This window comes from Bufo gargarizans, chromosome 7 (assembly GCF_014858855.1).
Source record: "Bufo gargarizans isolate SCDJY-AF-19 chromosome 7, ASM1485885v1, whole genome shotgun sequence".
Taxonomy (NCBI): Eukaryota; Metazoa; Chordata; class Amphibia; order Anura; family Bufonidae; genus Bufo; species Bufo gargarizans.
Genome location: NC_058086.1, coordinates 128,652,424 through 128,674,166, shown reverse-complemented (window position 1 = coordinate 128,674,166; position 21,743 = coordinate 128,652,424). Strand labels below are relative to the sequence as shown.

Here is a 21,743-nt window from a genome sequence, read left to right as displayed (position 1 = left end):
CTATTAGTGAGAAGAAAAGGAGGTAAAATTCATTTGGGTGGTAAGTTGCATGACCGAGCAATAAACGGTGAAAGTAGTGTAGTGCAGAATTGTAAAAAGTGGTCTGGTTAGTAAGGGTGTTTAAGCTAGGGGAGCTGAAGTGGTTTAACTGGCCCTGACAAAAAAATAATAATAATAGCCCTATGTAGTAGATAGGTCAAAATTGAGTGAAGGCGAGGAAACACAAGTAGGTCAACAATACCATAGCGCAAAATACCATCCTATCAGAACCACTGGCCGGGTAACTGAATACCTGATTCTCACAGCTTTAATTACCGCTGAGAGCTTATTTTTTGGTGTAAGTAAAGAATTTTTGGTACAATGTAGGTTTCAATTAAATTCTTCCTGCCAATCCACAAAATAAAAGCACCTAAGACATAGTGGCCTTGCAGTGTTCTGGGGGATGGGTGTCTTATCCATAGTTCTTCACCTCCTAGCAGTGTCTTAAAATGCTGATTGTCAAGGATTAATTTGAGTCCTAGATATAGCTGATCTCTTTGAAGAACCTTTTCCAGGAGCTGGAGCTCTGAACTTTGCTTCCTCTCCACACAGTATTTTAACAGAAACTCCCCCTCCAGGCAGGAAGCAGGAAATTTGAAAAAGCAGCCAAATCCATTTTTTCATAACTTCACTCATCACTTAATTTAATATATGAAGGGGCAGATTTTTCATGCTTTCGCTCCACAATTCTGGCTTCAAACGGTCTCAAATAGGGTTTTTAAGGGTTTTTTGCACTCGATTGCACAAAATTGTTGTGCTGTTTTGCATTTTTATACCACTCACTCCAGTTTTGCAATGTGGGTGGAAAAGTGGATGTGGTTAGCTATGTTACTGAGTTTCACTCCAGAGTAGGAAAACTGGACTAGTTTTCTTGACAAAAGAATTAGGTTTAAAGATAAGACACATTTATCAAACAAACTAAACACAGACTACAGCAAAACTGACTTCAATTACTCCCTGGTTAAGATAAATTCCTTCCAAAATCTCTATGACTTATCAAAGGTTTATTAGAGGTGGCATTCCCCTTTAATATCACTGCTCTATGTACAGTTCTTTATTCAGACTATATCTCTGATGACATCATCAGCAGCCAGAAGCCCCGCCCCCTTAGAATTCTGATACTGTGTGACATCACAATGCTATGTCCAGGCTTCCATGTGTTGGGGGTGCACTGGATTCTTTTGAGGGTTAATTGTTGGAGACAATGGATGCGCGAAGAATTGTTCTTCTGTTGCTTTTCTTTTCTATATTTTCTGTTGATGGAAAGCCCACAAAAACACCTGCAGGTAATGGACATTATCACCGGGGGTTTATCTCACTGAATGGGGACTAAATATAGTTTTTCTCCTGACATAATTATGGGTCCTAGAGGCAAAACTCATTTGTAGTCTCTGTGGCTTAGAGATCAGGTTATAAGACAGTGGAATGTGAGTGACATTGCAGCTGAGCCCCATTTACATGAATGGCAGTGAACTGCAATACCGTACACAACCCATGGACAAGAGAGGTGAGTTCAATGTGTGCATATGTGTAGTAGACACCCATTTCCTATAATGATGGCACCCAGAATGTTATCAGGAGATCTATGGCTATGCAGGGTATTTAGAGCTCTGTATCTGAAAAACGTAGCACTGATCGCTATGAAGATGTACAGTAGTAAGGAATTAATCAGCACAAAAGTATGAACATCCGGTCTAAATTCATGTTAGTGTCAATATTTAGTGTCAATAAAGTTTCTATTAGGGGATTTTTTTTTACTTAGAATATCCCCTTCTCATATAATGTGCATCTTTTAGGTGTTATCTCTAATGACATCATCAGTAGCAGCAGTCTCATCCCCAGAGCTCTGATGATGGTGACATCACACCGCTGTGTCCAGTCTTCTATGTGTTGGGGTACATGGGAATCTTTTGAGTGTTTGCAGTTGGAGGAGATGGAGCTCAGCAGATTTCTCTTCTATCTGTTGGTGATTTTTTTGTTTGTTTTGCTGAACAGAAAGTCCCAGAGACACCGGGCGGTAATGGACGTTATCACTGGGAGGGTTGTGTAGGTTTCTAGGGTTCAGTTAGTATTTCCACCTCATGGTCCAGTTTAGGGGTTCAGCAGCTGATTTCATGTCTTTATTTTCCTTCATTCTTTTATGGACAGTGACTTTCCATGGATCACCGTGGACAACGCACGGTCCGGACAGCGGAGGTGCGAATAACAGTGAGTAGTCATTTATTTCCTTTCCTATAATGATATGCCCCTTATCCAGATGTTACCAGTCCACAGTCTAGCAATCACCACCACTATACCCAGCCAACCTGCCAGTGCCTACCAGCTGATGTCCTCGTGAAGGGCCCTGCTGGCATCAGGAGGATCTAGAGATGTTGGACAATGTCTTGTAGAACTTTTTCTCTCTATAGTAAGAATTAATAACAAGCATCACGTTTCTTTATTACCAGACTGTAAAGGGGGAATATTAATCACCAATATTATGCGAATATCGATAATTAATATTCCTAAATAAGAAGAGCCGTCTAGTGATGACTCCGCCTATTTATACCTTTATATAATAAATACACAATACTTTCGCTATGCTTTACACTAATCACTATATACTAACTGCATGCGCCTTACTCACTACCGCTAACAAGTATACACTACACAAAGGGTACAAATATAACGGTATTTAATACACCAAGCACGCAATACAGTAATTACACAACACTAAATACACAGTACTCCACTACACTACACGTTCCCAAATTCCACCCACAAACTAACTATACAATATCAACAGCCCACCCACCTGGCACTATATACTATTCCTATGGGGTACGTCGAGGGTTAACGGTGGCCTTACAGGGGTGTAAGCCGACCACAAACACAAAGTGTTAACAATGGGGTGAGATACAGTGGGGGTCATCAGGGGGGTGTAACCACATTAACAATGGGGATAATTGTACAGCAATGCAGGGGTTAAGGACAGCAGCAATGCTGCTGGGGTGCCAGTGTCCACAGAGGGGGGGTTTGCTGGGCACGGTACGGGTTAACCAGGGGTGGAAGTCAGAGGCAAGGGTATCAGGGACACAGCAGGGACCAGGGTCAGCGGTTGCAGGGATCAGGCATTGCTTATAATTATATATATCTATATCAATAGAATATATATATATATATATTTATAGCAGCACACTACAATATAAATAAGGGGGTAGATCAGGGGTTATAGGGTTGATACTTAATCCTTCCAGAGTAGGCCTTTTCCAGCTGGTCATCATGTAGCTACTCTCTCCCATGTGTGTCTGGTTCTGGTCTGGTTGCAAGAGCCCCACCTCTGTTCGGTTTGGGTTATTATAGCCCCAAAACAGCCCCCTCCTCCTTCCTCAGGCATGTGACATCATAGTGTGGTTTTTGATGTCTCTGGTTAGAAGGTCCCCTCACAAATGGTGCCAAAGAGTCTGATTGCTTTGGGCCTGAACAAAAGGGGACTAGATGCTAATCAGCTGTAATCCTACAGGCTATCAGCACAAGTTTTTCTCTAAACAACTCTGTTGATAACAGTTGGAATTGAACCGGGGGTATGAATGGGCAGCAATAAGCCCACATACATACTGTCATGCTGACATAAGTGTATATACATAGACACGTGTGCAAATACATACACACATATCTATATATACACACACCCTCGCATATATCTGGGGCATCACATACAGGGGACATGCATATGTCCCCACTTGCCATACAGGGCCAATATACAGGTCCTTCTCAAAAAATTAGCATTTTGTGATAAAGTTCATTATTTTCTGTAATGTACTGATAAACATTAGACTTTCATATATTTTAGATTCATTACACACCAACTGAAGTAGTTCAAGCCTTTTATTGTTTTAATATTGATGATTTTGGCATACAGCTCATGAAAACCCAAAATTCCTATCTCAAAAAATTAGCATATCATGAAAAGGTTCTCTAAACAAGCTATTAACCTAATCATCTGAATCAACTAAATAACTCTAAACACCTGCAAAAGATTCCTGAGGCTTTTAAAAACTCCCAGCCTGGTTCATTACTCAAAACCGCAATCATGGGTAAGACTGCCGACCTGACTGCTGTCCAGAAGGCCATCATTGACACCCTCAAGCAAGAGGGTAAGACACAGAAAGAAATTTCTGAACGAATAGGCTGTTCCCAGAGTGCTGTATCAAGGCACCTCAGTAGGAAGTCTGTGGGAAGGAAAAAGTGTGGCAGAAAACGCTGCACATCGAGAAGAGGTGACCGGACCCTGAGGAAGATTGTGGAGAAGGACCGATTCCAGACCTTGGGGGACCTGCGGAAGCAGTGGACTGAGTCTGGAGTAGAAACATCCAGAGCCACCGTGTACAGGCGTGTGCAGGAAATGGGCTACAGGTGCCGCATTCCCCAGGTCAAGCCACTTTTGAACCAGAAACAGCGGCAGAAGCGCCTGACCTGGGCTACAGAGAAGCAGCACTGGACTGTTGCTCAGTGGTCCAAAGTACTTTTTTCGGATGAAAGCAAATTTTGCATGTCATTCGGAAATCAAGGTGCCAGAGTCTGGAGGAAGACTGGGGAGAGGGAAATGCCAAAATGCCTGAAGTCCAGTGTCAAGTCCCCACAGTCAGTGATGGTCTGGGGTGCCATGTCAGCTGCTGGTGTTGGTCCACTGTGTTTTATCAAGGGCAGGGTCAATGCAGCTAGCTATCAGGAGATTTTGGAGCACTTCATGCTTCCATCTGCTGAAAAGCTTTATGGAGATGAAGATTTCATTTTTCAGCACGACCTGGCACCTGCTCACAGTGCCAAAACCACTGGTAAATGGTTTACCGACCATGGTATTACTGTGCTCAATTGGCCTGCCAACTCTCCTGACCTGAACTCCATAGAGAATCTGTGGGATATTGGGAAGAGAAAGTTGAGACGCAAGACCCAACACTCTGGATGAGCTTAAGGCCGCTATTGAAGCATCCTGGGCCTCCATAACGCCTCAGCAGTGCCACAGGCTGATTGCCTCCATGCCACGCCGCATTGAAGCAGTCATTTCTGCAAAAGGATTCCCGACCAAGTATTGAGTGCATAACTGAACATAATTATTTGAAGGTTGACTTTTTTTGTATTAAAAACACTTTTCTTTTATTGGTCGGATGAAATATGCTAATTTTTTGAGATAGGAAATTTGGGTTTTCATGAGCTGTATGTCAAAATCATCAATATTAAAACAATAAAAGGCTTGAACTACTTCAGTTGGTGTGTAATGAATCTAAAATATATGAAAGTCTAATGTTTATCAGTACATTACAGAAAATAATGAACTTTATCACAATATGCTAATTTTTTGAGAAGGACCTGTATACACGGTCATACAGGAAATATATACTAACTATAAGGGGACACATATAAGGGGGCACATATATACTAATATAAGGGGGATTATAAGGGGGCACAGCTTCCAGGGACCACATATTTCCCACAGGGGCCACCATGAGCCCCTGGGGATCACCATGGGCAGACGTGCGCAGATGCTGAGCACATCTGCGCACATCACCCCATGATGCGGTGGTTAATGTATGCATATATATACACCATACATGCCCGCACGTGTTTGCAGGCATGCATGGATATATATGCATACGTCTCAACCCTTCCTCAACACAGACATAGCCCGCATTGTCCTGATTGTTTTCGGAGTTCTTCTTTTTGCTGCTGTGATTACCATCATAATCTGCTGGTGAGTTTCCATTTTCTTCTACTCTACACATCACATTATTCGTATAAGATTTAATGTCTGACCTACAGGTGGCGCAGTAGCTACAGCAGCCAGTCTATAATACAGGGGCTGGATCGGACAGTGCTATAATCAGGTAGTCGCTGTCCTCCCTTTCCCGCTGCTATATTTTGATATCATATACACTAAGACACCAGATCCTTCCTGCTTGTTATACTGCACCTTTATATCTCAATCTCTGTAGTGGGGGGGGGTCCATGGGTGTTTTCTGATGGGGAACTGAATATTGTCATCTGTACGGCTCATGTAAGGACTTTTCTCTGTCTCACAGTTATATGGCCTGGCGTCGGCATGCCAAAAAGCAAGAAAATGACCTAAAGGAACTAAAGATGTTTGAGGAAGCGTTTTTAAAGATGGTTGCAGTGAAGAAGCCAGGTAATAATTACTATTTAATAACTTATATTGTAGCAGTGCTAGCGCTCACAGTGGAATCGCGTGAGTGCAGAGCGATATCCTGTTCAAATAGAGAACGAAGTGCGTAAAAAGAGTAGTTAGCAAATCCAGGGTGCAATTTGTGTTTCTATGGCAGATGGCGCATGGGACTGGAGTGTCATACTAGGGAGAGAGCGCGATCTACAGTGTATATATATGTATCTATCTATCACTCTATCTACTGTATCTGTCTATTTATCTATCTGTCTATCATCTACTCCAGGCTAGTGCTGCCGCTTGCGGGACACCTTGCCATTGTGGCAGGACATAATCCTGATCATTTTCTGCAGGCTCCATCATCACAGACCAGATCAGGGGTCCAGACCACCTTTACTTTACATGCATTATGCCACCAAAATCAGAACACAGAATAAAAGGTCTTACTGCAAGTGTCTGGTGTCTCAATCATTCTTCATAAAGCCTGTTTGCATGGTGCTCCATAGGAAGAAAACTGTCGGCTTTACCACCATGCAATCAAGAAGTAAAAAATCCTCGGACAGTCGTCCATAAAAATTGATGCTTTATTTCATGATCTCATTAAAAAAAAGAAACAGTGGATAAAAAGCCAACGTGTTTTGAACAACTTATTCATACTGTAGGATGACTAAGGCCCCATGCACACGACAGTTGTTTTTCTTGGCCTCTGTTCCGTTTTTATTTGCGGATAGGATGGGGACCCATTCATTCCAATGGGTCAGCAAAAAAATGCTGATAGTTTATCAGTGTTCCGCGCCCGTTGTCCGTTTTTCCCTTCAGCAAAAAAAATTGTGCATGTCCTACTTTTTTCACATTTTCGGACAAGGATAGGCATTTATTACAAGGTTGGGCACTCATATATGGAGATATTTAGGACACAATTTATTATTAAAATATAAATACAATCACAATATAAAATCCATAAATGATGTGGTACAGTAAATTATACTGCTTTCTAGAGCTGGGGCTGATAACCCAATGAAGTCTCCACCTAGTAGTCTCAGGGCTGTAGGTCCCGGGAGTTTGGATGCTATGATACAGGTGGGGTAATTTCTATAGTTCGCGGGGTCCATGGGCCTCCCCTTCCCTCTAGACACTTCTTTTTTCTACATTTTATCCATGAAGCCGGTGTACATGTCAAAAATGGACCCCACAAACTATAGAAATGCCAATTGAAGCGAAAGGACAATCTATGAGAAAAACGTAGATAAATCGTATATGCTTTGAGTTCAAGATGACCCCAAAGAGACTACTTTGTAGAGAGAAAATATTCCTTCTACCATAGAAGCTGTGAAAGTCTACAGTTGACACATATGGTCCTTATTTATTTTTTTAATACATTTTTAATTATATTTTAATGTTTTCATTTATAGTAAAAAATGTATCTTTGTAATAAAAGTGGTAAGAATATACTAAGTGAAAAGGTCCATTAAAAAGTAATATCTATAATTGGATTTAATTACACATATGAGACTGCAAAGATGGAGAAAAAAACACACCCCTATGAAAAAAAACGCATCTCTATAAAAAAGCCACATTGAAACCGCAAGTAACATAGAAAGCTGCAAAAATGCGGATCCTGACCAGTCCTTAAAGATATAACCCAAATCCAGAACAGATTTTGAGACAGACCAGAGACTAGTATAAAACACAGTCATTTAGAAAATCGGGGTATGCCACTGAGGAAGGGGACAGCGTCTCCCCGAAATGCGTCTGGCGTAAGATTTTGAACAAATACCCCGTTTATAGGAATCCAAGTGCACTTTTGAAGAAACAGGAGCTTTTTCTATCTCATTTAAAAAAGACCTGAAGACGTCATTAGCCCGCGCCTGGAAGGTACGTGATCCTCACACTGAATCAGACTCTAAAACTAGCGGTGAGAGACACGTGGGACGCGATCTAACTCCACAGCCGGGACGCCGGTATACAGTGTGGAGTACGGACTTATTCGCAAGTCCCAGCAGGCTGCAGGCTAAGTTAAGCCCACATAGTGGGTAATGATTTGAGATATGTTATAAAACAACTATGGGAACAGAATGAATTACACTAGAAACATATACTAAGGACTTCCATCATAGCGACTCAATCCGGATACAACAGCTTCTTATTGATATAAAAAGACTGGTTACACATTGCAACAGTTCTTTGCGGATATATAAAGAGACTGACTATGCATAAAGATTATAATGGAACTTTGTTCATATGTGCAAACATATCTTTGAAGCCAGGAATCAGCAATATAGAATAACTGAGTGGCAAATACTTTTTGGGACCAATTATATCACCATAGGTGAAATATGTTTTTATAGGTATTCTGACACCAATGGTAATATAGAGAAATACCACAGATTTGAGCAGGGTCTGATCACCGCAATTATCCCACCTGTATCATAGCATCCAAAGTCCCGGGACCTACAGCCCTGAGACTACTAGGTGGAGACTTCATTGGGTTATCAGCCCCAGCTCTAGAAAGCAGTATAATTTACTGTACCACATCATTTATGGATTTTATATTGTGATTTTAATAATAAATTTTAATAATAAATTGTGTCCTAAATATCTCCATATATGAGTGCCCACCCATATTATTGTGGGGTGTACTCAAATTGTGGTTGGTGCACCTACCCTGGGGGAATAGTGGTGAGCGGATCTCTGAAATTTCTTGATACAATTTATTACAAGGGATCTGTGGAAAAAAACAAATCCTCCAAAAAAAACGAATGCCGCATCCATTTTTTGGGGCGGACGCACAATTTGCAGACGCAAAAAACAACTGTCAGTTGCATGTAGCCTAAGGATGATTTATGCTTCATCCGAATCGCATTGGTTTTATATGCACTGTTCGTACATTTTTTTTTAAAATAATAAAGAGATTTTATAGACAAGTGCCCGAGGATTTTTTTATTTTTGCATCATCTGGTCATTAAGGAGATATTTCAATGTGTTAGAAATATTCCAAATTAGAATGTATTAGTTAGAATATTCAAATGAAAATGTACTGAACACTGCATATACTGGATATACTGGAAGTGCAGGGGAAAGTGCAGCCAGAGAGCGGGCATGTGCCAGGAATACAGTCCCCCGGCGGTGCCAGTCACTGTCCTGAGGAGGTGCAGCTAGCTGGGCATGTGTGCATCGTCCCCCTGCCTACTGCTACAATGCCAAGGTGTGGGTTTATCATTATTATCATTATTAGAACAGCAGGACAATAATAATTGTTAATTAAATGCTCAACCCCGCCGTGTCAATATGCATTGTCCTTTGTATTAAGCATTATGTTACAGAACATTAGAAAAACACGAGTTGGGCCAAAGTACAGTATAGGAGAACAAGCCGATAAATAGCTTCCTTTTACAGCGTTGTACATAATTATATACAGTACTTTCAACATAAGCCTTAACACATCGGATTTCAGATTTTAGGTGTAGCCGCGTAGTAAAAAAACTGATAAAATATGTATCTGTATGTATCATTGGCTAACAAGGAGCAGGGAAGCATTGTGAAGTTATGCAGATGGCAATAGAACACATACCGTACAGTACTGCACTTATAAAACACTAAGCTGCGGTCAGTACTGACTGCACAGTGTGTATATAACTTGTAGGGGTCATTATGTAGAGCTGTATGGGAGTGCACAGCACCATGTAAAAATATGCGCCCATTCCTAAAACAATATACATTAGTACATGTCGATTAAGCCAAATCAGAAGACCTTAATCTTACTGTCACTTCTAAGGAAGTTGTCATCAGTATGTAGCTTTTCTGACCCATTCAGCTGTACAAGATAATATAACATTTCCCGGACTAAAATTTGCCCACTTATCGCCTCCAGTCCACGGGCGGCATGAACGAGGAGGGTGTCTGCGCTAGAATCTGATATCTCTGTTATGTCACTGCAGGATGCTCACCGCTACAATGTACGAGCGCTGTGAGGGGAAGGGATTCAATGGAGGTCACTTTAATATTTCATAAAACGCTGTGAATATGAAAAAAAGGAATATTACAGAACATTATCCTGAAACCCAAACACAAGGGCGGCAACCCGACACCCTGCTGTTGCTGAGAAGTCACCCCCTACCCTGTATGTTTTGTATGACGGTTACGTTAATTAGCGGCATGTCTCTGCTGGTTCAAACAATCGAGACCTGCCGACCCTGCATGTGTGAGCGGGCGCAGTGTCCCACTACCCACGTGGGTGCTGCAAAGTCGCAGTGTTATGCCTTGTATGCTTTATATAACCTGTTTTATGCTGCAGTGCATCTTTATGCATAATCCCTGCCTACAGATGTGCTAGATTCCATTACACTGAGCCTACCACTAGGGGGAGACAACACATCTCTTATATAAAGCTCAGCTCAGGCCTAGTTAGTCAGTCTTAGCAGTTCAGTCTTAGAAGTGGTAGTCAGTCTTCAGCCCTGAGCTGAAGTGGTCCACATCCTACTCAGAACTCTGCTAAGAGTTAGTGGACATCAGCTACAAGTTTGGCTTCAGAAATGGATATTAATCCAGAAAGCACTAAAGAAGCAGAGACCCAAAGGGTTATGGCCATCGCTATACGCGTCTTAGGACCTTTGGAGTTAAAAGTGAAGGATTTACCGGCCTCCAGCAGTCTCACTAACCTGCACTGGGATAACAGGGACCAGCGTAGAAGTCCTCTACCAGTAAGCATAAAATGTATACCATTAATAGCCTGAGAGACAGACATCACACCTGTAAGCAGAGGACCTCTTGCAGATTTACCTCTGTCCATCTTAAAGAGACTGTATTTCATGTCTGGATGTATTAGAGACTGTTTTATACTTGGATGTTACCGTTACCAGGAGCAACGTTTAGTAAAAGTTATAAGTTGGATTGCACCATCCTTGTCTCAGTCTCCAATTCCTCAGTTAACACTACAGTAAATTGTTGTACCACGATAAAAGGTACTGGCGTCACGACTACAAGGGACCTTGCCATAGGCACATTAATACAGACCATCAAGGGCACCTCGAACCACCATCTGGCCAGTGTCCCTTACACCAGAGTGTGCCCAGAGAATTCCTGTGCCGTTCTCCTCATCACTTGTGCAGGCCTGCCCAGGGACGACATAACCGTGAGTAACCAGAACTGTATTTACCTCGGCCCACCTATTGCTCACACCGTGACCTCACGTATAATTCCCCTGTCGGTATGGCATACTGCACGGACGCCATGTTTGCCTATCGCTCCAGCGCCGTACATGTAAACTGCTGGTAGCGAATGGGTTAATAACAAAAGGGGGAATTTATAATGACTTTTATGTCAGGAAACTGGTATCAAAATGTCAACATTTTTTGTATTATTATAGTTTTTGCACTGATCATGACACTTAAAAAAAGTGGATAGGGCCTTACATGTGGGGTATGTCCTCTCACAGTCTGCCAGATTTACTATCATTTCTGCCAGAAGCTGACATACATTATAGCACAGATCTCCATCACCTCATAGCTGCCGTATATTTAATGTTCTATGACAAATTTATAAACAGTCCCAACCCTGTTACGTTTGTCACATCTTACACCAACGCACTTTGGGCTAAGATCAATGTATGAAATGCCAGTCTTAGTAAAATCCACTAAAAGGAGCCTTCAACATTTCCTACCTCATAGAATACTGACAAAAAAAGGAATTATGAAGCCATTTAGGCAAAAAAGAGACAAAATGTCCTCAGCAGGTCCTGATGATGGCGTCTTCTTGGATGCGGCCATTTTTCTACTGCAAACCTGTGGTCCACCTAAATGGGGCAGCCTGCAAAAATTATATATAAAAAGAAATGAGCAACAAAAGATAAGACAGCACTTTTTAATAACAGAGTAGTACAGAGTTCTAGCACTTTCAACACATTTTGTTATACTGTGTGGGGATGTGCTCGTGGTAGGCTACGGTAGCGGCGGCAGTATTGAGGCAATCACAGACCGTCTTTGTGATACACTGTGACTTTATTCACACCAACGGCATAACAGGCAACGTGCAGACCACACAGGTGCATATCCACATAGTGCATAAAACAAAAGTCCTTCCATAGAAAATAAACAGCAGGTTTGAGTCACCTTGTTTGGGACAGACCACAGCAGTTCTGCAGGCTTCTAGGCTATCTGCCTTTGTCTCCCTCAGGCCAGAGCCCCTTCGGCTCGTAGCACCACAGGTCCCAGGGCTATCCTTCAATGTGTGCTGCGCCCAGACTCTCCTTCACCAGCACTCACTCTGTCTGTGGAAATCTCCAGCCCAGCAAGACACACCCCACCCCCATCATCAGCAGGCTGGGTTCTTAAAGGCCCAGCTCCACCAAAAACCTGGGCTGGCCGTGGGGAACAGTAAGAACCGGCCCGGACACGCTGCGCCAGCAGCATTCGCCGCTGTAACCGCAATGATCCGGTTCTTACTCCACCGAGGCCAGGACCTCTGGTGGCACGTATCGTCCGTCCATTATTATTCCGGGGACTCTCCTACATATCCCCCCCCTTTGTTCACCCCTGAGGGCTTGAACATACCGTTCAAGCCTGAGGGGGTGAACACACGCACAGCAGTGTACCCGGGACAGGGCATCTGCGTTCCCCTGTAAGCGGCCGGCCCTGTGCTCAACAGTGAACTTAAAGTTTTGGAGGGACAAGAACCACCTGGTAACCCGAGCGCTCCCCTCCTTAGCCCGACTCATCCACTGGAGAGGGGAGTGGTCGGTCACCAGACGGAACCTTCTCCCCAGAAGGTAATATCTGAGAGACTCGAGTGCCCACTTGATGGCGAGGCACTCTCTCTCCACAATGCTATACCGGGTTTCTGCTGGGGTAAGCTTGCGGCTTAGAAAAACCACGGGGTGCTCTTCCCCGTTGAGCTCTTGGGAAAGCACAGCCCCTAGTCCTACTCCCGAGGCATCTGTTTGAACTACAAACTCCCGCTTGAAGTCGGGCGTCACCAGAACTGGGGACTCACATAGGGCCGACTTCAAACGGGAGAACGCCTCCTCCTCCTTCTCCCCCCAGCGAACCATCACCGACTTTCTACCCTTCAAGAGGCCGGTTAACGGGGCTGCCAAGGTGGCAAAATGGGGAATGAACCTCATGTAGTACCCAATCAGGCCCAAAAATGACCGTACTTGCTTGGACGTACGAGGCCTGGGCCAATTCCGGATTGCTTCAACTTTATTTACTTGGGGCCTAATGACTCCGCGTCCAATCACATACCCCAAATAGCGAGCTTCCTCTAGTCCCACCGAGCATTTTTTTGGGTTGGCAGTTAACCCCGCCTTCCTTAGAGAATCTATCACTGCCTGAAGTTTTGACAAATGACCCTCCCAGTCTGGGCTAAACACGACTATATCATCCAGATACGCGGAGGTATACTGGTGATGGGGCTTGAGGACGACATCCATCAGACGCTGGAACGTAGCCGGAGCGCCATGTAACCCAAAAGGCAACACCCTATACTGAAAAAGCCCCTCCGGGGTGACAAAGGCCGTCTTCTCCTTTGCCGCCTCCGTCAGAGGTACCTGCCAGTAGCCCTTCGTGAGATCTAGGATCGAAAAATACCGGGCTTTTCCCAGCCGCTCTATCAACTCGTCTACCCGAGGCATGGGATAGGCGTCAAATTTTGATACCTCATTCAATTTCCTAAAATCATTACAGAACCGTAATGAACCATCCGGTTTGGGAATAAGGACAATCGGGCTAGCCCACTCGCTCTTTGACTCTTCTATGACCCCTAGACGTAGCATCGATCTTACCTCCTGCGAAATGGCCTGTCGCCGAGCCTCCGGTACTCGGTATGGTCTTAGGCGGACTTTCACCCGGGGCTCGGTGATAATGTCATGCTCGATCAAGGTGGTACGTCCAGGAAGGTCAGAGAATACGTCCCTATTCCGACTAACAAATTCTTTCACCTCTTGTGCTTGTTTGGTCGACAGTCCGTCCCCTATCGTCACCCCAGCGGCGCTCTCCGGAACACCTGGTGACCCCGGGTCACTCCCTGACGTCCCGACAGAGGGCGGGCTGTCTGCAAACAAATTCTCTCTGTCTCTCCAAGGTTTTAGTAGATTCACATGATATACCTGTTCGGGCTTCCGCCTCCCTGGCTGGTATATCCTGTAATCAACTGGGCCCACCTTCTCCTTAACTTCATAGGGTCCTTGCCACCGGGCCAAGAATTTACTCTCGACCGTGGGCACGAGTACAAGAACTCGGTCCCCCGGGTGAAATGTCCTTACCCGGGCGGTTCGGTTATATACCCGACTCTGGGCCAGTTGTGCCGCTTCCATGTGCTCACGGACGATCGGCAACACGACCCCTATTCGGTCCTGCATTTTTTCTATGTGCTCTATCACACTTTTATGAGGCGTAGGCTGTTGCTCCCATGCTTCCTTAGCGATATCCAGTAGCCCACGGGGATGTCGCCCATATAACAACTCAAAGGGCGAGAACCCCGTGGACGCCTGGGGCACCTCCCGTACCGCAAACAAAACATAGGGCAACAGTAAGTCCCAATCCCTCCCGTCCTTAGCCACGACTCTTTTTAGCATGGACTTCAGGGTCTTATTAAACCGTTCTACTAACCCATCGGTTTGGGGATGGTAGACGGACGTGTGCAGGTGTTTAATATTTAATAGCTTACACAATTCCTTTGTTACTTTGGACATAAAGGGTGTCCCCTGGTCCGTCAGAATCTCCTTTGGTATCCCCACCCGGGCAAACATACTCATGAGCTCTTTAGCTATTACCTTGGCCGACGTATGGCGCAATGGGACCGCCTCCGGATAGCGAGTGGCATAGTCTAACACTACCAGGATGTGTTGGTGACCTCGGGCTGACTTAATAATGGGGCCTACCAGATCCATGGCGATCCTTTCGAAGGGCACCTCTATAATGGGCATAGGTACCAGTGGACTGCGATAGTGAGGTTGGGGGCTAGTCAGCTGACACACTGGACAGGACTGACAGAACCTCCGGACTTCCTCATATATCCCAGGCCAATAGAACCGTTGTAGAATTCGCTCCAGCGTTTTCTTAACCCCTAGATGACCACCCAACACATGTGCATGCGCTAAATTCAAGACCATTCGCCGGTAAGGCTGGGGCACCACCAGTTGTTCCACCACCTCCTGCCTCACCTTGTCTACCCTATATAACAGGTCCTGGTTATAGGCCAGGTGAGGAAATACGGTATCGGCGCCGGGACGCTGGGCAACACCATTAACCACCGACACACCTTCTCTAGCCCGCAATAACGTCGAATCCTGGAGCTGTGCGGTCCCGAAGGTTTCTCGGGGTACCTCCAGATCCAGGATGGACGAACTTTCTACTGTCTCACCCGCCAATACTTCTAGGGGAAACCGGTCAGGGTTACACTCTACCTCCTCTACGGTGACCCCTACAGCTGGGGTCCCTGCCTCGGGGTCCTCGGGCTCGGGACCTGGACATTTTCCTTCCCCATAGGTAGGCAACCCGTTCCTCCACAAAGTCCAGAACAGGGGAAAGTCCCTCCCCAATATTGCGGCATAAGGGAGCCGTCTCCCCACCCCGACGACATGTGGTACCTCCTTTCCACACACTGCCAGGGTAATCTTAGTGGTGGGATACTCCCTGCGATCCCCATGTATACAGACAATGGTAAGGGTTCGCCTTTCTGGGAGTTTTTCCGTTACCAGCGACTCATGGACCAGAGTTACCAGGCTCCCAGAGTCCAGCAGGGCCTGCACGGAGTGTCCATTAACAACGACATCACACACCGGAGGGTTGTCCGCCGCCAGCAGGGGGTCAGCTATATACACCGGTTGGGCATAAAAAGAGGACCGGCGAGCGAACCCGCAGTCCATGGGTTCGGATGCCCTAGGGCAGTTGGATGCCACATGTCCCCAGTCCTGACAATGCCAACATCTGATCCTCGCAGCCTCCCTCCTCCCCAGGGTATTCCTCCCACGGACTGGAGATCCACTCCCCTCCTTATGTGGTGGGATCCCTTTTTCAGGATCCCGGGTCGGCAACGGGGGCTGACGTGACTTCGGTAGTACCGCTGAGTCCCGCACCAAATCCTGAGTGGCCATATACCTCTCCACCAGGCTAACCAGTTGTTCCAGGTTGCCTGGATCGCCTTGTCCCACCCAGCGCTGTATGGCTCTCGGGAGGGTACGCACGAACCTGCCGACCACGACCCTTTCAACCATCTGAGAAGTGCTCAATATTTCAGGCTGAAGCCATTTTTTTACTAGGTGAAGTAAGTCATAGGCTTGTGACCGGGCGGGTCGGGACTCGGCAAACACCCACTGATACACCCTGTGCGCTCGCACATAGGTGTTTACCCCCAACCTGGCCAACACCTCAGTTTTTAGCCTCTCATAGTCCTTGGCCTCATCGCAGCTGAGGTCAAAATAGGCCTTTTGTGCGTCCCCCACCAGAAAAGGCGCCACCACCTCGGCCCACTGCTCCAACGGCAGCCTCTCTTGCTCCGCGGTTCTTTCGAATACCATCAGGAATGCCTCTATATCATCTCCCGGACCCATTTTCCTCAGGGCGGATCGGACTTTGTCCCTGGCGGTAGACACAGTCGGGGTTGTTGCAGTTGAAACTCCTTGCAGGGATGTTCGCACCGACTCTTGCATGGCTACCAGCTGCTGCATTAGGAGATTGTTTGTTTGCTGCTGTGCACACATAGCCTCATCATGTCTTTCCTTCTGAGCCTGCAATGCCTGTTGCTGCTGTACATTACTCTGAATCAGGTGCTTAATGGCCTCCTCCATCTTGTCAGGAACCATAAAACTTGCAGGCCTGATATATGACATGCAGTCCAACACAACTTTTGCCTCAGGCCTGCCTCACTGCAGGAATGCCCGCTCCAAGCCACCAATTGTGGGGATGTGCTCGTGGTAGGCTACGGTAGCGGCGGCAGTATTGAGGCAATCACAGACCGTCTTTGTGATACACTGTGACTTTATTCACACCAACGGCATAACAGGCAACGTGCAGACCACACAGGTGCATATCCACATAGTGCATAAAACAAAAGTCCTTCCATAGAAAATAAACAGCAGGTTTGAGTCACCTTGTTTTGGACAGACCACAGCAGTTCTGCAGGCTTCTAGGCTATCTGCCTTTGTCTCCCTCAGGCCAGAGCCCCTTCGGCTCGTAGCACCACAGGTCCCAGGGCTATCCTTCAATGTGTGCTGCGCCCAGACTCTCCTTCACCAGCACTCACTCTGTCTGTGGAAATCTCCAGCCCAGCAAGACACACCCCACCCCCATCATCAGCAGGCTGGGTTCTTAAAGGCCCAGCTCCACCAAAAACCTGGGCTGGCCGTGGGGAACAGTAAGAACCGGCCCGGACACGCTGCGCCAGCAGCATTCGCCGCTGTAACCGCAATGATCCGGTTCTTACTCCACCGAGGCCAGGACCTCTGGTGGCACGTATCGTCCGTCCATTATTATTCCGGGGACTCTCCTACAACTGACATGTCAAAGGTTTTTATCAGTGGGGGTGTGAGTGCTGAGACTAGAGATAAGAGAAGTCTGTGAAGGTTCTCATTTATCCAGGTCATGGTATATCTGTAAAGAATAAATCAAGGCAACTGGACGTACTGTAGATTTCTTGAAAACGTTTCACTCGTTCTTCCAACGAGCTTTCTCAATTCTGAGTGACTGTACAAAAATTCTGGGAATAAATATGTAACTGAATCCACATCTGGTAATTATACCCAGCATTGGGTCAAAGGTGTTGATTCTATTATCCTAATTGGAGTCAGTAGGTGATAAAGACTTCCCAGAAAAAGGTGTCAAGACAGCATTGTATGTGGCAGACAATAGATGTCTAACCCCCCGCCTCTATTCAAGCTTGGCTTCTCCATGTTTACGTAGATGGCCTCCTTCACGCCTCGTTTGTAGTAATCGGCCTCCTTATCCAAAACACGTACTTGACTGTCTTCAAAGGTGTGACCTGCCCCTTTTAGATGTAAGTACATGGCTGAATATTGACCAGAGGTTTTGGCTCTTCTATGCTGAGCCATACGCTGATGTTGTTGTTTTGTTTCGCCGATATACAGTTCTGAGCATTCCTCATTGCACTGGACTGCGTACACAATGTTGTCCATCTTGTGTTTAGGCGTTGGGTCTTTGGGGTGAACCAGTTGTTGCCTCAGTGTGTTGCTGGGTTTAAAGCAAACAGGAATGTGATGTTTATTAAAAATCCTTTTGAGTTTCTCAGACACCCCAGCTACATATGGGATAACCATATTCTTGCGTCTGTCATGCTTCTGGCCCTCACTGGTAGTCTTGGTGCTCTTTCTTCTCCTTACTTCTGTTTTGACAAGGGCCCAAACTGGATACCCACAAGTTTTAAGTGCCCCTCTGAGGTGTTTGAGTTCCTTCGCCTTGGCCTCTGTGCTGGTGGGGTTTTTCTCTGCCCGGTGGTGTAGAGTCTGGATGACTCCCAGTTTGTGGTCTAGAGGATGGTGGGAATCAAATAGCAGGTACTGGTCTGTGAGTGTTGGTTTTCGATAGACCTCTATTCCCAGCTTCCTTCCATCTTCCACTGTTATAAGACAGTCCAGAAACGCCAGTTTGTTGTTCTGCATATCTTCCCGCGTGAAATTGATGTTATGATCCACTGAGTTGATGTGGTCGGTGAAAGACTAACTCTTGTTTATGAATCGTGACTGGGGAGAGTTGTAGCCGCCGCCCAGCGAAGTGAATATTGATGAGCTGGGGGGTGCTTCAGAACGGCAGTTGGGAGCGGCTGGTTGGGCGCATTTTAAGATGAAACGCCGCCCCTTGGGCAGATTGGTGAGGAGACAGGCAGGTTATAAAACTTTATTTTTCAGTATTTATAAGGTGGACAGGGGGGATACTTAGATGCTTTTAATAGACTGTATAAGACCTGTAATGTCAGATATATAACTAAATATGCTGAATTTGCCTGTCAGTGTCCCTTTAACTTATATCTTATCTGTAACTTATTCTCTATTCTACTTATCTTATATCTTACATAAGTAATATATTACTTATCTCTATATTATATATCAGGTCCTGTCACACTGGCAGATATTCTGTCCGGTAAAGATCGGTTACACCATGTTGTTTGGCGCTCATTACCTACATTTATATGCAGCAATGATCATTAGTATGGGGATAAATGGTCGGTAATAGGATCATTCATCCCCATACAGTGTTCATTTATTGGCAGCATATGCCGTTTACACAGGGTGATGTGCTGCCAACAAACGAACATTTCTAATGCCGCATAAAAGATCTGATCACCGATGAGTGAGGATTGTACACACCGCAATGATCAGGAGCAGGAACAGCGGAGCTAACGCTTGTTCTTTATCATCCGTCTGTGGAAAAGGACCTGATTATGGCTCCCCTTTATCTAATCTCTAATACATCTATCTTTCTTATCTTTCTACCTTATCATTAAGTGAAAATTCCTATCTTAAACATTTATGGCATACCTACAGCCTGATATGTGCTGTTCTCACCTCTGAGAATCTCATCTCTGAGGGTCCCTTGTCCCATTAGGAGTCAAAGAAGAGGATTGGAAATACCATAAATGTATAAGGAGGGAATACCCCTTTACCTTATACTTATACCTGATAACTATGGCTACTTTCACATCTGAGCTTTCCCTTTCCGCTATTCAGTTCCATCATAGGATATCAATAGCGGGGTAAAACGCTTCAGTTTTGTCCCCATTCATTGTCAATGGAGACAAAGCTGAACTGAACGAAACTCCAGAATGCATTCTATACTGTCCTCATACACGTTAGCACGGTGTGTAATCTGACATGTAGCTAAACCTTTTTGTCCTCTGAGAGAAAAGAGACTGTTCCGCTTTAAGGTTCTCTTTATTGCTCGTAGACTGACAGGAAAGGTGAAACTACAGAATAAAACAGTAGTATTTTAGAACATAAATACCATGGTATATGGCATAAAACACAGAATAATCTGCTATACATTCAGTATATGAGATAATACAATGATAGTGAGCTATCAGATACAATAAACATAATAAAATGCAGTAAATGACACATAGATGGTGCTCTTACCGACTATGCTCAAAAACAGGCTGAATAACAGATGATGTGGCAGGAAAACCAGTGAGAGTGCATGGTTGCTGAGACATAAGATGGTGGCTGCTTGCTGTACCAGCACAAGACTAGCAAGAACCAGGAACTACCCACAATGCTCAGGGACTCCCATAATGCATAGAGAAAAACAGGCTGGGTGAAATACCTAAACTCATTAATAGATGGTGCTGTTACCACACAATGTAATGCAAATGAATTACAACACAGTTAAATGCCATGTCAACTGATAAAGAGACAGAAACAACTGGAACTGAATCTGGGGACAGAACACTCCCCGCTTGACGTCAACCGACGTCACTATTGTATTCTTTTGGTGCAAACAGTAGAACGAGTTCTCCTACTGGTCTGAGGAACAATTTGGTCTCTCCCTGTCTCCGTATTTTCAATTCTACTTTGCGTATAATTCCGTCCTTACTTGGGAATGTCTTAGTCACAAGACCTAACGGCCACTCGTTTCTCCGTGACTGGCAGTCTTTCATTAGGACTACATCGCCAGTCTGGAGGTTAGGCTTGCTGGTTTGCCACTTTCTCCTCGGTTGCAGAGTGGGAATGTATTGCTTTTTCCACTTGTCCCAGAACGAGTTTGAGAGACTCTGTACTTGTCTCCATCGATTTTTGTAAAGATCTTTGGAATTGAATTCTCCAGGTGGAGCACAAATTTGTTCAGTCTTTTGGGTAAGCAGTGTGGCGGGTGTGAGAACTGTTGGGTCATCAGGATCGCTAGAAATCGGGGTTAGCGGTCTGGCATTTATGATAGCCGATACTTCTGCCATGAAGGTAGTCAGGCTTTCATGAGTCAGCTTTGAAGATTGCGATGCCTATCATCCTCTCCCAAGCACCTCCCATGTGAGAAGAGTGTGGTGGGTTGAAGGTCCAAGTACATCCTCGTTCACTGAGGTATCTTTCTATGTTGTTAACATCCAAGTTGGAAGAGAGTTGTAGTTCTCTCGCTGCTACGACAAAGTTTGTGCCTCGGTCAGAACGAATGTGTTTGACCGGTCCTCTAATGGCAATGAAACGTCGGAAAGCATTAATGAAACAGGAAGTATCCATAGATTCAATTACTTCAATATGGACAGCTCTGATGGACAGACAGGTGAACATAATAGCCCAAAGTTTCCCGTGCGCACGGCCTCCCCTGGTTTGCCGGACAACCACAGGCCAAGGTCCAAACACGTCTAGGCCAACATTGGTGAAGGGTGGATCCATACTTAGTCGGTCATACGGGAGGTTTGCCATCTTCGGTGCCTGTGACATACCACGGAGTTTCCGACAGGTAACACATTTAAATATGAATCTGCATACACATCTTTTAGCTCCAACTATCCACATTCCAGCTGCTCTTAGAGCTCCTTCAGTAAACAGACGACCTTGGTGCTTTGTCTGTTCATGGTAATGTTGCACGAGCAGAGTAGCTATATGATG

The 21,743-nt window shown here is 45.2% G+C and overlaps 1 long non-coding RNA gene across 1 annotated transcript; it reads left to right on the top strand.

The window, feature by feature from the left end:
* The first annotated feature begins 2,190 nt into the window (after positions 1-2,190).
* On the top strand, positions 2,191-6,595 carry LOC122943299. Its single transcript, XR_006390852.1, has 3 exons — positions 2,191-2,247; positions 6,099-6,202; positions 6,483-6,595. It is a non-coding gene; the product is annotated as an uncharacterized LOC122943299 (long non-coding RNA).
* The last annotated feature ends 15,148 nt before the right edge of the window (positions 6,596-21,743 follow it).